The sequence below is a fragment of the Arachis ipaensis genome, chromosome B1 (assembly GCF_059453495.1).
Source record: "Arachis ipaensis isolate K30076 ecotype BB chromosome B1, ASM5945349v1, whole genome shotgun sequence".
NCBI lineage: Eukaryota > Viridiplantae > Streptophyta > Magnoliopsida > Fabales > Fabaceae > Arachis > Arachis ipaensis.
Window position 1 is genome coordinate 116,130,997 of NC_142436.1, and position 15,331 is coordinate 116,146,327.

Here is a 15,331-nt window from a genome sequence, read left to right on the forward strand (position 1 = left end):
AAGTACGCAGAACATGTGTATTTCAAGTCATTGTTTCAGTTTATATTGTCCAACCCTTTTAATTTTTATTTTTCCAGTTCATATGGATGCCCTATAGCGCACTAGACGTCATCCAGGTTGTACATCCGGAGGTCTTGGAGCCTCGGCATACGATGTTATGGCGGTGCAGGACGTCCCTGATTTACTTTGCGGTTGTGGAGTGGCATCAGGTTGATAGAGTTTTACCTCAGTTTGGCGGCGTTCAGCCCATACCGTCTCCCGCCTTGAACATCGACTTCTTGATGTCGAAGGATGGGAGAGGAGGTGACCGTTGGTTCCCGGCACAGTACGTTGACTGGCATGTTCACTGGCAGGAGCGTGCGGAGCACATTCTACAGTTTGACATCGTCCCCGACCCCGGTCCGTCACACGATTTCTTGACATGGTGGTATCAGCACGGAAAGAGGTTTTTGTCGCCGGAGATGTTATTGGGGGATCCGAGAGGTATTCCTATTCCAGATGAGGCTACGCAGAGGGGTGCAGGTCGACTTCCAGATATGGACCGGGTCGAGGACGTTCCCGACAGACGTCGTATTGAGCGGAGAGCTCGAGTTGGGACACGTCGTAGCCAGCGGGAGTGGATCGGGGCGGATCTTGCTATGGATGACGTCGACCCCCTAGTTAGGGGTGGGGGGAGAGTTCGTGGTCGTGGAGGCAGGAGGAGAGTGGGTGCTGCTAGAGAGGGTGCCCAGATGCCTATGGGAGGTGATGTTGCGGGGGTTGATAGGGCCCATCGGGGCGGGCATGAGGGTGGGTCGCGTGGATCTGGTATGGGAGATCCGACGACTCACACTGATGCTGGGCTTGGTGGTGGAGGTCTTGGAGATTACTTCGTAGGTGTTCCCGGTGATGATCATACCCTTCAGGAGAGTACTCCATGGGTGAGTCCGAGCTCGATGTTTGGAGACTTGCTTGCTAGTGATGGCATTGTTGCCGAGTTTGGTGGACCGCATTTCCTTGATGATATCCGGACCATCATGCAGGAGGATGAGGCTACAGCCGGACGGGTTCAGACGACAGGGACACAGGCACCCCTGGATGTAGATCTGAACGAGCCTGCCACGGTAGCTCCCCCGCATCCTTTTGCCATGGGTGGGACCCCAGCATCGGCCCAGACTATTGGGTCACATTCAGTTGCCGGCCCGTCATCATCCAGACCCGTGCATGCTGCGCGTGTGACCCCGAGACAGCCAGTTCCGGATGACAGCGACGAGTCTATTGAGGATGAGGAGCCACTTATACGGAGGAGTTTCCGGACACGGGTGCCACGCCGTTGCGGCACTGGATCGCACCTATTTAGATGATTTATGGATAGTGGTGTATGTCATGTTGTTATATTTATATTGTGTACCTTATTGGTTGGTTATCATTGTTATGGTATGTACGTTGTAGTTATGTTATTTGATGTTATGGTATGTACTTTGTTGTTTTCTTATGTCATTTACTATGATGTATTCTACTTTTCTGTTATGATATATAGTTTGATGTTATGTTATTCATTATGAGTCATCCCTCGCGGTAATGTTGTTTGTTTTAGAAACTAATTTCAATCATTTAAAACATATTCAGCAGAAATATTTGGTACGAATAACAAGTTTCATTACTAATAGGAAACAAATTAGTACAAAGGAGCACAATGGTTGCTAACTGACGTAGAAGACAAGTGCTAATAGATTAAGAAATCTCCTATTGATTTCCAGCAGTCCCGCTGGGGCCTGCGCCTTGTGGACAACTACGCCTGGTGTGACCTGGCTGCCTGCAGAGGCCACATCTCTTTGGCCGGTTCGGATCTGCTTCATCCATGTTGGTGCGGATTCTTGTGGATCTAGGACGACCCTCCCGCGCACGCCTCATATTCGGATCCGGTATAACGGTTGGCCCTGCATAAGGTGGCCAGAAACCCTCTGGAATGGGAGGTGTAAATCCCATCTGATAGACACCGAAAACGGAACTCAGGCGATAGACCTCGTGGACGTAGGGCTGCCATGTAAGTCGTGAATAAGCACAGCATGCCAGTGCGTGTGGACAGGGAAAATGAAGTGCTTGGAAGTATCCACAATCACAAGTCTTAGACCCTAATGAGACCCTGTACGTACCAAGGGAGAATGAACCTGTCGGAGTCATCTCAGCAACGGTGTATTCCGAGTTATCCCTGTCGTAAACAATCACCGTGAAGCACCTGGCTGTCTTCAGGTTGGCCTCGATACACTTTACTAGGTATTGACTGAATTGTTGTCCAGTACCCATCTGAGCCTCAGCCTCCCTTCCCTTACGGACAAATAGCTCAGCTAGCCTTCCGTATGTGGCCTTCACCAGCGAGCAAACAGGGAGGTTTCTTACCCCCTTCAGGATTGAGTTGACACATTCAGAAATATTGGTCGTCATGTGCCCAAATCTCCGACCCTCATCACAGTACTGTGTCCACAACGAATACTCGATTCGGTTCGCCCAGTCACACATTGCCGGATTCTCAGAGCGCAGAATGTCAAACCAGTAGTCGAACTCCACTTCAGTCTTCGCATATGCGGCGTTAACAAGAAGCCTCCGGGCATCTTTTCCCTTGAACGTCAATGCAAAGTTCGATGCAACGTGTCGAATGCAGAACGCCCGGTACGCAGCTGGGGGTAGCCATCCCCCATCCAGAGCCTCGAGTGCTGCCTTGATGCCATTATGCCTATCTGAAATAACTAACAGACCCGGCTGAGGTGTCACGTGCTCACGGAGGTGGGAAAGAAAGAAAGACCATGACTCAGCATTCTCACCCTCGACTAGTGCAAATGCCACGGGGAGGATGTTCGAGTTTCCGTCCTGTGCAATGGCGACTAGCAGTGTTCCCCCATACTTCCCATATAGATGGGTCCCATCAATACTCACCAAAGGCTTGCAATGACGGAATGCCTGGATACAAGGGGGGAAAGTCCAGAACAGCCTATGAAAATAAACCTGAGACTCGTCAACCTGTCCCCCAACTCAAACAGGGCAAGTCCTGAGGACGGCTACAGTGCCAGGCATCGTCAGCTGAACTCCTAAAACCCACCTAGGGAGCTCGTTGTACGACTCGTCCCAGTCCCCATATATGACGGCAACGGCCTTCTGCTTCGCCATCCATACCCTCCTGTACGTTGGCCTGAACCCAAATTGTGCGGCCGTGGCATTTTGAAGCACCTTGATGTTCACAGCTGCATCAGCCCTAACCATCGGCATAATGAAGGTGGATATCACATGGTAGTCCAGACTCCTATGGTCGCTGGAGATGGAGCTGGCGAGACATGTATGCGGACCGTTGTATCGCTTCACTTCCCAGATACCCTTCCGCTGTCGGAGACTCATCCGAATGAGCCATGTGCACCCATTCCCAAACTCAGAACACTTTCCCACATACCTGCGATAGTCAGACTCAACGACCTTGTACTGGACCCCTCGGCGGATACTGTACGTCTTCACATTGAACAGCGCCTCATCTTTATCCTGAAATTGTTGGCCAACCTGAAACTCGTTCACACCGGCAGACCCCTCGGTATCTCTAGCGCCAAATCCTGAGGGCAGCAGAGCATTTTCGTCCTGCCGCATGGCATCCAGGTCCAACGAGGAAAAATGGGGTGGATACTGCTGTGTGCCAGAACTAGATCCACCTGTAGCCCTTCTCGGAACAGTAGTTCCAACATCATCGCCGCTTTCATCAGCGATCAAATCCGGCTCCACGTCATCGTCATCTGGATCATCAAACAAACCATCACCAACACCAGCCGGTGTGGGACAATGTACCTCGGTGGGAATATGTTCCCCATGCCGAACCTCATCTCCAACATTCTCGCCCAGATCGACGGCAAACGAAGGGGACGCAACAGGCTGCATCGGTGGATCATACACAGGAGCAGAGGACGAAGCAACAGCAAGTCTCGAGCTCGACCCGGCAACCGCGGCTATAGTATTCGCATTCCGGTTTGAACCACCCGAGCTAGATACCACATCAACCAACTTAGCCAACAACTCTGGTGTCCTTACCTCGGGAAACTGCCTACGACAAAGAAACATAACCTGCAAGTCCTCGTTACTGCCGATTGTGGAACAATCAAACTTCACGGTGTCATGGAGCACCGCTGTTGGAATGCGGTAGAAAAACTTCTTGACCCTTTTAACTCCTTCGAGACCAAGCTTATCCAGCACACAGCTAACAAGAGCATCGTATGTGGTTGTTGGCGTCACGATAATACATAGTGGATCCTTATCAGTGAACTTCACGCCGGATCGAGTTTTTCTCTTAATCGACCCTCTATAATGTACCAACACTAGGAAACTCTCCTCACTAGCCATCTCCCCACTTTGTTCACAGCATCATGAGTTCACAGCATATATATATAGCCCTGGTTCGTGCTATATATATATATAATTCGAAACAATTTGTTTCGAATTATCACAACCTAACCTAGTAATTCGAACTAACTAAACTCGAATTCCTTACTTATAATTCGAAACAATTTGTTTCGAATTATGTTGAAACACAAGCTAACCTAGTAATTCGAATTAATTAGACTCGATTTCTTTATATATATTTCGACACAAGTTGTTTCGAATTACTTTAACTCGTTGCATGCACATAATTCGAATGAAATCAATTCGAATTACTTGAGATCATAATTCGAATCTTATTGATTCGAATTACATAATAATTGGTCCTGGTGGATACAGGTGAAGATTTTTTATTTGGCGGATTTAGGTAATTTCGAAGTCTCCTTGGTTTATTTGGGTTTTTTGCCCTAATTTTTAGATTCAAATCTTAAAAATAACAAAAATATATTTTTTTTATAAATTATATATAATAAAAAATATTATAGAAATTAAATCTACTAATTTTTATTATATATGTAATAGATAGTAGATATTCTTTTCCTTTCTTTTGAGATGTTTTTTCTTAATATATATTCCTACGACAACTATATCTAGCAGACTAGCAGTTACACTTAAAAGTTAAAACATGTTTTTTTTTTCTCTTGCTTTTAGTAGAATAGAGTTGTTAAGTATTGTTGTTGTTGAATTATCATTCTAAAATTTATTATTGCAGTTCTTGGATTTCTTGATCTAGGATCGTTTATGCCAAATTATTAAAAAAAAATATTTGAGAGCAGAAAACACATCTGATATACAAATATGATTGAAAGACCTTATTAGTTATTGATATAGATTTGTTATTCTTAATCTTAATGTATAAGTTTTTTTTTTATATTTCTCAACTAAAATTTACGGAATTTTTATTAGGGCTAAATGTGTAAGATGACTTTGGTATATATTGGAGATTAAAATTTTAATTTAAAACTCTATTTATATTTGATTATTTGTTTTTATTAAATTCTAAAAGGCCAAATAACACAGAAGAAAAATGTTGGTTGACCAAGTATTTTTAGTAATTAACTTTAGCCAAGTCTTGTTATCCAGACACAAACATACTTGACCTTCTTCTTGATCTTCTACTTTTGTTAAAAACTTTACGCAATTTAAAATAATTTTATACTTTTTAATTAAAATTTTTGTATTTTTTTTGTTATTTTTTTATTATATTTTTATGCAATTCAACTTAAAAACTAATTCATATGAATGAAATATATATTTTTTTAAATATGAAAAAATAAATTAATTTATATCAATAGTAAAACATGAAATGAAGAAGAAAAAAAAATAATTGCATAATTTAAAATAATTTATGTGTTATTCAACTAAATTTTATTATTATACTACATCCTGTTATCGACAGTGAATTGGGAGCAAAAACTAATAACTTAATTATCATGTGATATGTGAATCGAACTTATCGTTGGTTAGAGCAGATGCATCAATTTTTGTAAATATTTTATAAAATGTGACTGCATTAACATTCGATTTCAAGCTGTTGGGAAAAACTCAACACAGGTTCAAACAAGAACCTGTCTAATAGCGGAAGCACCAAAAATAATTTTTTTCACAACCTGTGTGATTAAATATGCAATACCAAAGATACTCCAAACAACAAATATAATGGCAAAAATCAAATAATCAGACACCAGAATTTTAACGTGGGAAAACCCCCAAAAGAGGGACAAAAAATCCACGGGACCTAGTCCAGAAAAATCTTCCACTATCAGAATAATGGGTACACAAACAGTCTTCCTAGTGATACTAGGGCATCTCAACAATCAACAAAATACATCACCAAACTGGTGGAATCAATATAAACCCTCCACAAAAGTGGGTATCTCAAATCAGGCAAAAGAGAAGGCAATACAATATTATATCCTAATGTTTATCTCTACACCAGGAATAACATACTAAAATTTCATAAGAAATAGAGCAAGTTTACCAAGTCAATGTGATCAAGATAGCCATGCTCTTTTCCCCCAAATTCTTTTCCTCTTCGCCGTTGAAGCTTCGTGTTTTCTTTTCATTCAAAAGAATGAAAACTCTTCTCTCTCTCTCCATGGCTCTCAGCCACTTCTTTCTTTCTTTATTTTCTTTTTTTTTTTTTGTTTTAAATTGTGTGGACCCCACTTGAAGTTGGAGACCCACCAACAAATCTCTCCCTCACCAACTCAAGTGGAGATAGGCTGCTATACTAAACCCGCCTTCTCTTTACAGGAATCAAACTTCACTGCAGGTAAACTCTTAGTCATCATATCTGAACCATTATCATCAGTATGGATCTTCTCAAGTGCATATGACTTCATCTCAAGCGCTTGACGTATCCAATGATACCTCACCTCTATGTGCTTCGATCTGGAATGAAACGTCGGATTCTTGCTGAGATTGATAGCACTCTGACTGTCATAAAATAACACAAACTTCTCTTGATTGATGCCTCACTCTTGCAGAAATTTTTTCATCCACAAGAGTTTCTTAGAAGCTTCAACAACAGCAATGTATTCTGCCTCTGTAGTAGACAAAGCAACACATTTCTGAAGTCGAGATTGCCACGACACAGCTCCCCCTGCAAAAGTCATCATATAACCAGAAGTAGACTTCCTTGAATCAAGATCCCCAGCCATATCCGCATCTGTGTAACCATCCAACACAGGTTGGCCACTCCCAAAGCATAAACAAACTCTGGAAGTACCATTAAGATATCTGAGAATCCACTTCACTGCTTGCCAGTGTTCCTTGCCAGGATTAGAGAGAAACCGGCTAACAACTCCAACGGTATGAGCAATATCCGGTCTGGTGCAAACCATAGCATACATCAAACTGCCAACTGCAGATGCATATGGAATCTTCTTCATTTCTGCTTTCTCTTTCTCACTTGTAGGACATTGCTGCGAACTCAGCTTGAAATGACTAGCAAGTGGAGTACTAACAGGTTTGGAATTACTCATGCTAAACCTCTCTAAAACCTTCTCAATGTACTTCTGCTGTGACAACCACAGTTTCCCATTCTTCCTGTTACGAGTGATACTCATGCCAAGGATTTTCTTTGCAGGACCCAAATCCTTCATAGCAAAGGATCTGTTCAAGTCTTTCTTAAGACTTTCAATCTTCTTAGTGTCATGACCAACAATCAACATGTCATCAACATAAAGCAAGAGAATTATAAAATCACCATCAGAGAATTTCTTAACATACACACAATGATCAGAAGAAGTCTTACTATACCCATGACCTTCCATGAAGGAATCAAACTTCGTGTACCACTGCCTTGTCGCTTGCTTCAGTCCATATAAGCTCTTCTTCAACTTGCATACAAGGTGCTCCTTTCCTTTAACCTCGAAACCCTTTGGTTGCTCCATATAGATTTCTTTAACTAATTCACCGTGAAGGAATGCAGTCTTCACATCAAGCTGCTCAACCTCTAAATTCAAGCTAGCCGCTAATTCAAGCACAACTCGAATAGAGGACATCTTCACAACTGGAGAGAAAATCTCCTCAAAATCAATACCTTTCTTTTGCTCAAAGCCTTTCACAACCAATCGAGCTTTGTACCTTGGCCGTGAGACATTTTATCCGCTTTCAATTTGAATACCCATTTATTCTTGAATGCTCTCTTACCCTTCGGTAATTTCACCAATTCAAAAGTATGATTCTCATGCAAGGATTTCATTTCTTCTTGCATGGCCTTCAACCAATCTTCCTTATACGCATCAGACATAGCTTCCTGGTAGCTTTCTGGCTCCCCAGTCTCAGTGTTCATCACATACTCATGAGGAGAGTATTTATGAGAAGGATGACGCTCTCTAGTAGATCTTCTCAATTCAGGCTCAACTAGTAGTTTAGGTGGAACTTCAACATCTGGCACCTCAGGTTGAGGTGTAGGTTCATCATGAAAATCATCACCAACATTATCAACTTGTACATCTCCCCATCAATAGGAGGTCTAGTGGAAGGACCAGGTTCATCATCAGCAGAACGTCTAACAGTTATTGTAAGTTTATCTGTCTTCTCCAAGTCTTCAATAGTTTGGTCTTCAAGAAAAATCACATCTCGACTTCTAATTATCTTCTTACTCACCGGATCCCATAATCTGTAACCAAAGTCTTCGTGACCATAACCCATGAAGATACACTGCTTTGACTTCCCATCAAGTTTAGACTTTTCATCTCTTAGAATGTGAACAAAAGCCCTACAGCCAAACACTCACAAGTAACTATAGGAGACATCTTTCCCTCTCCAAACTTTCTCTGGAACATCACCATTTAGTGGAACTGAAAGAGAAAGGTTGATAAGATCTACTGCAGTCCTCATCGCTTCACCCCAAAAGGATTTAGGCAATTTTGCATGAGAGAGCATACACCTTACTCTATCATTGATAGTGCTATTCATTCTCTCTACAACTCCATTATGTTGAGGAGTCTTAGGAACCATCTTCTCAAGCTTGATCCCATGTCCTTTACAATACTCTTCAAATGGACCCCTGTATTCACCACCATTATCTGCTCGAACACATTTCAATATCCTTCCTGTTTCTCTTTCAACACTTGCATGAAAGTGTTTGAAGATTCTGAGCACCTGGTCTTTAGATTTCAAAATAAAAGCCCACACTTTTCGAGAATAATCATCAATAAAAGTAACAAAATATGATGCACCACCTAGTGTCTTAGCATCCATAGTGTAAACATCAGTGTGAACTAAATCTAGAACATGTAATCTCCTATGAGGTCCAGAATTATGAAATGATACTCTAGCATGCTTTCCAACAAAACAATGAGTGCAAGTATTTAAAGTTGTACCTTTCACGGGAAGTGAGTGCTTCTTGGCTAAGATGCTTAGTCCTTTCTCGCTCAAGTGACCAAGACGTATATGCCACAAATCAGAAGAGGAATCATCAGCTACATTCACATCTTCTTTGCACAACTTTGCTTGCAACCGGTAGAGAGTAGTGAGACTATTGTCTTCTCTAACAATAATGAGAGCCCCTTTGGTAATCTTGCATTTTCCGCTACCAAAGGAAGTGCAATACCCTTCTTGATCCAATGCCTTCACTGAAATGAGATTGAACCGCATATCTGGTGCATGTCTAACATTCTTCAATTGCAACTTGCATCCCATGTTAGTTTCAAGCCACATATCACCCATACCAATGATATCACACACTCCTTTATCTCCCAATTTGATCTTGCCAAAATTTTCAGCAGTATAGGAAGTGAAAAATTCACGTTTCAGAGTGACATGACATGAAGCACCAGAGTCCATAATCCAAGTGGAATCATCACAGACAAGATTCACATAATTTTCATCATATGTGATAAGAACATCTTCATAAACAATAGCAGCAGTTTCTTTATCACTATCTTTACCTTTGTCTTTGCTTCTTCCCCTTGATTGTTCTCTTTTCAAGAACCTACAATACTTCTTGATATGCCCTGGCTTGCCACAATAGTGACAAATGAACTCCTTTCTTGGCTTGTACTTTCCTCTTGACTTGCTTCGACTCTCTGACCTGTCAGAACTGTGAGGTTTTCTACTTTGACTTCTCCCCCGTGACCCTGAAACAAGTGCTTCTGACTGGGAGGAGGCATTAGTCAAACCTCGCTCTCTTCTTCTGGCTTCTTCATTCAACATGCTCTCTTTAACCATTGCTAACGTCAACTTCCCATTTGGAGCTGAGTTAGTCAGTGTCACAACCAGAACTTCCCAACTATCAGGTAAAGAGCTCAACAACAAAGCTTGCAACTCATCATTCAAAGTGATTTCATTATTTGTCAGTTGGTTCACAGTCTCCTAAAAAATGCTCAAGTGCTCCGGCATTGATTTACCTTCAGTGTACTTTATATTAACAAGCTTCCTAATCAAGAATGCTTTGTTTTGCACATTCTTTCTCTCATATAACTCCTTCAATTTGTTCCACATCTTCTCGGCATTCGTTTCGGTGTCAACATGTGGATACACACTAAGATCAAGCCATTGCCTAATCAAAGCAACTGCCTTCCGATTCAGCTTCTTCCATTCAATATCGGATTTAGTACCTTTGGATTTATCTCCCTCCACAGGATCATACAAGTCCTTGCTATACAATATATCTTCCATGAGGGTCTTCCAAATTGAATAATTTTGGGAATTCAATTTGATCATATTCGGTCCATGAGTATTTTCCTCCATTTAATCAGCACAAAGATAAACAACCAAAGCTCTAGATACCACTTTGTTGGGAAAAACTCAACACAGGTTCAAACAAGAACCTGTCTAACAGCGGAAGCACCAAAAATAATTTTTCCCACAACCTGTGCGATTAAATAGGCAATACCAAAGATACTCCAAGCAACAAATATAATGGCAGAAATTAAATAATCAGACACCAAAATTTTAACGTGGAAAAACTCCCAAAAGAGGGACAAAAAACCCACGGGACCTAGTCCAGAAAAATCTTCTACTATCAGAATAATGGGTACACAAACAGTCTTCTTAGTGATACTAGGGCATCTCAACAATCAACAAAATACATCACCAAACTGGTGGAATCAATATAAACCCTCCACAAAAGTGGGTATCTCAAATCAGGCAAAAGAGAAGGCAATACAACAAGCAAGTTAGATCCTAATGTTTATCTCTACACCAGGAATAACATACTAAAATTTCATAAGAAATAGAGCAAGTTTACCAAGTCAATGTGATCAAGATAACCATGCTCTTTTTCCCAAATTCTTCTCCTCTTCGCCGCTGAAGCTTCGTGTTTTCTTTTCATTCAAAAGAATGAAAACTCTTCTCTCGCTCTCCGTGGCTCTCAGCCACTTCTTTCTTTCTTTATTTTCTTTTTTTTTTTGTTTTAAATTGTGTGGGCCCTACTTGAAGTTGGGGACCCACCAACACAAGCCAAGTTATAGAAAGGTATCGTTAGCTAATTAAAAAGAAGGAAACTGCACCTAATTGAGACGAGTCTTATTTAAGTACTCTTTTTTTTTAAAATAATTTTTTGTTTTAATTATTCTGTTCGTCTTTATAGTTTTGCTTAATTTTGAATTATGTTCCTATACTTTTTTCTTTTTAATTGATCTTTTGAACCAAATTTTATTTTTAATTGGCCCTATAATTTTTTTTCTTTTATTTGGGTCCTTGCACTAATTTTTTTTAATTGAGTCCCTATATAATTAAACCAATTACTATTAAAAGGGACCTAATTGAAAAAAAAAATTTTGGTGCAGGATCCAATTAAAAGGAAAAAAAAAGTATAGGAACCTAATTAAAAATTTTGTGAAATTATAGAGACCAACAAAGTAATTAAACCTAATTTTTTTTAGAATATTTAACGAGGCAGTCTGATATTTAAAATAAAAAAGTTTTTTTATTAAAATATTATTTTTATATAAGACAAAAAATACTTTTAATGATGATATTTAATTATTGGGTCTAAATTTAACCAATAAAAATTTTTACTGATTTTTTTAATCCATTTAACTTCACCAAAATATTTAAAAATATTTTTGAATTGAAATAATATATGATACTAATCTCATTTATACTGGTATAATTATTTACTTAATTTAATAAAATAAAAATAAATGATCAAATAATTACTATTTTTGATAATTATCTTCCAAAATTAAATCTTAATCACATATTTTTTTACTCTTACATTTATTCTCATTTTCTATTCTGTATCCACCACATGTTAACTCACTACATGAAGAATTAACTTGGAGATAAATATCATTACTCATAAAAAATAAAGACAAATGAAACTAAAATTTTATCTAAAACTCTCTTCACTACTTCGGCCATCTCTCTCTCCTAATTCTCCACATGTTAAAATTTTAACCTTGGTCATCAAGAAATAAAAATTAAAAATAATATTAAGTAAAAAAAATAATTACTCATCCTTATCTCCCATTTCTAACGTTAATTCTCTCTTTTACTATCATCATTTTATCTCATCATCATAAACATATTCACTAAGTTACTAAGAGAAAAGAAAAAAAATAAAGGGTGAGAACCGAAATTAGAAGAAAGAAAAAGAGAGAACAAGTAATCATATACTTGATAGAGAGAGAATCACGATGGTTTGAAAATTTAGCAAAATAATTTTTTCATTGATAGCATAGTCTAAACCAATAAATAATCTTAATCAAAGTTTAATTTTCAAATCAATAATTAATCGAGAGTAATGAAATCTCGGGTCGTTCTTCCTAGGATGCAATCGAAGTGTTACGCTTTTGGTTGTTAGGACAAAAGGAATTTTGTAATCAAAGAATAAAAGATTAAAAGAACTCAAGAAATAAAAGAACTAAGAAATTATCAAAATTGCAATCAATGCTATTAATAAGGAAACAAGATCAAAACTAGTGAAAATGCTAGGAATGCATAAAGAGCCTTGGCTTGGGAATAAGAGGATCCAAGGAATCCTATTATCACCATAACCACAACTATGATAATTATGATGAGTCAATCTCGCCTAGTTAACCCCTAACATCGAGGAGTAAGTCAAGCAAGCATAATTGATCTTAATCCATAAGTCCTAACTAACTTACCAAACTAGTTGATAAAAAGCTAGTGTCAATGGAAACAAGACTAACTACCCAATAATTACTACTAAATGTCGGACATTATGACTCTAGTATCCTAGGAACTCGAATCCCAAGCCAAGGTGTGAAAATCTACTCAAAATTCATAATTGGCATTTTCACAAACACCTTGTGGGCATAAAAGTAAAACATGAAAGATTGCAAAGACAAGTAAAAGGTATAACCAAAATATTCACAATATCAATAATTAACATTCGATCAAACATAAAGGAAGCATAAAATATTAAATTCATCTATCAAAATTCCAAGAAACTAAAATTGCATATATAAACAAAGTATCTTGAACCATAAGAAAATAAAAGCAAAAGTAGTATGATTAAAGAGAAGATTAAGAGTACTTACAATAAAAGGAGCAAAAACCCAAGATCAAAGCTTACTATAAAATGCTACTTGGAAACTACATAAACCCTAGGAGAGCTCTCCCTAATCTATACTACTCCTACTCCTACTATATAAAGAAAAATGTGAAAAATAAAGTCTAAGTCCTAATTCTACCCTAATGCCTTCATATGTCTTCAATTTCCCTTGATATAGCACTTCCCATTCAATATTGGAGCTTCCAAAACTGGGCCAAAAGCCCCCAAAATCGCGAATCACATGTTTCATTAATGAATCCATGTGCAAGGACCTGTGTGTACGCACACATGCTGTTTTTCCTCCTGTGCATACGCACAGAAGTTGTGCATGGGCACACTTGCTGATTTTCATTCTGTGCGTGGGCACAGGTGCTGATTTTGACCCTTGTACGTGGGCATAGAAGGAGTGCGTAGGCACACTCTTAAATGCTTTTCTCCTTTGTTTTCTTCATGTTTTCTCCCTTTTTGCATGCTTTCTTTCACTTCTACCAAACCATTCTTGCCTCTTGGACCTGAAATCACTGAACAAATATATCACGGCATCGAATAGAATAAAAGTGGGATTAAATTACTCAATTTAAGCACGAAAATGCATGTTTTCATATTTAGGTTCAATTTAGGGATAAAACACAAAAGTATGCTATTTTGGTGATTAAGTGTGAGTTTATGTGATGAAATCCATTCAAATCAAGCCAAAATATATCATCAAATATGGACTCAGCAATACTCATCAAACACTATAAGAAAAATGTTGAGTACCATCGGATTTATTGTCAGAAAAATAAAAAATTTGACGTAATTAAATTGTTGTCAAATTTAATTACCGTAAGAAGGAATCAGACAGTATAAACATCGTCAGTAAATATTTACCATCGGAATTTTTTGTCCAACGGTAATTGTCATCGAATTCTGCGACGGATAACCTGTTCGAAAAATCATTTGGTTACCAGTGAATTTTTTTTACGGTAATATTGGCGCCAAGATATGTTGTTTCCTGCACTATTGTCGTCGGATTATTCCCTCGGTAAATTCGACAGTAATGTCAATTTTTTCTTTAAAAAAGTTTCAAATAAATGGTGTAATACCCTAATTACCCTAAGTGTTACCTCATGCCGTAAAGCAAAAGTTAATCAGAGGTCATGACAATTCTAAAGCTTCACACACACACACACACACACACACACACACACACATATATATATAAGGAAATAATAATTCTAGAAGCCCGATGAAGAACTAAGCTCAAAAACAGAATTTCAAAAGCGCAAAATGTTCACACAAAACTAAAAGCATAAGGTATAAAGTATAGATACAAGATAATAGAACATATATAGATATAAGAGTATAATAGTCATAAGATACTAGCCTCAGCCCGCAGAGTTTAGGCCGACTAGTTATATATAAACATACAGAGTTTTGAAAGTTAAAACCGTTTATACAATATCTCTCTTAAAGTAAGCCTCTAAGGCAAATATAAATACAAAAGTGAGAGAAACTAAGCAAAATGTCCAAAATGACTCCAAAGGGGGATAAAGATCCTCCGCTCTGTCACCATCACGTAACTTACCGAGGTGGGTTACGACCTGCATCTGTAAAACAACAACAAAGTATGGAATGAGAACCGGAGGTTCTCAGTATGGTAACAGTGCCTAATAATGTAAGATATAAGACTCTGGGACGCTAGAGGCAATTCTAGAACTTCATATCCATCATGAGATTCAACTTAAAGCATAACTAAATTTAAAACCATCACTTTTAAAACCAAAATGAAATAAGGAAATCTAACTTAGGGATTCTCTAATATAACATATACACCGCTGTCCCACAGCCTTTGCCAGCCTAACCGCCATGCGATTCCATTGCCACCACCATTCGAACCTCCTCAATCCCAGTAGAAAACACAAGTAATAGCAATGCAAGTAAAACACAAGTATAATCATGTACCTCAAGTAATTCAAGAAACAA